The following is a 1,023-nucleotide window of genomic DNA, read 5'->3' as shown; positions in this document are numbered from 1 at the left end:
TTGAAGCAAGCTGTAGATTGTAATAATTAGAAGCCTTTCACGTGGTAGTGATTTGGCAAAGTGTTTGGAAAGAGGAGCACCTCTTTTCAGCGTGTTACTTATATCAAATTAATGCAATTACATATATTTACGTGAGGGATTTGTATTCCTTAATCCCGGGTTTCGGTACCATTTTAATGTTGAAATAACATTAATAGTATTTAATTGTTCTGTATTCAGTTTATGTGTATCAGGTTCACGCGATACGAATATAAGTACAAAATAGACGAGTAACAAACATAGTATATAATTCACAAATCATTTCATTAGTCCTCTTTCAGACACGTCAAGCCTTGAAAGCAATTTTTTTCGCATTCTCTTTTGTGTTTTCTATTTACCGCGAATATGTGGTAGATTTCAGACCTTGAGTGGTAGATGTGGTAGATGCTCAAAAAAGTAGCAGATCTACCACAATGTGGTAGAAGTTACTGGCTACTGGATGAGGACCCCTGGTCTAGACCAACGCGCAAAATGTTCACCGTCAAAAATCGATCAGCATTCAGTGTGCTTACAACAACACCACTGTGGCTCACATGCAGCGTTGCCAGGTTGACATTTTTAATGTCATTTGGACGTTTTTTGTATCCTGTTGACGTTTGGACGTTTTTTGTGTAAAAAATGACGTTTTTTAACTTCCCAGTAATTTTTCTCTGTTACTAAATCCTGTAAGTAGAACTGATTTCGAATTATATTCTTAATAAATCTCTCCAAGCTTTGTGTTTTGCAGCAGCTGCTTCAAATGATATTTATTCTTTGGACACAGATGACTTAAATATGATGCATACAAAGCGTACGCGCATTTTTTTTATTCTTGGACTAAGGATCTCGTGTTATAAGGCTGGTTGTGTAAACACTTGAGGTTACGAGGCTTATTGTAATGTTTGCAATTGCACATTAAAAGCAAAATCAGGAAGAGCTGATGTCTTGCAACACGCACGCTCGCAAAAGCATCAAAAAAGCTGTAGCAGCATAAAAAGTCAGAAA

This window comes from Rhagoletis pomonella, unplaced genomic scaffold (assembly GCF_013731165.1).
Source record: "Rhagoletis pomonella isolate Grant_MI unplaced genomic scaffold, Rhpom_1.0 Rhpom_scaffold_00009, whole genome shotgun sequence".
Taxonomy (NCBI): Eukaryota; Metazoa; Arthropoda; class Insecta; order Diptera; family Tephritidae; genus Rhagoletis; species Rhagoletis pomonella.
Note: the sequence above shows the minus strand (reverse complement) of the source record.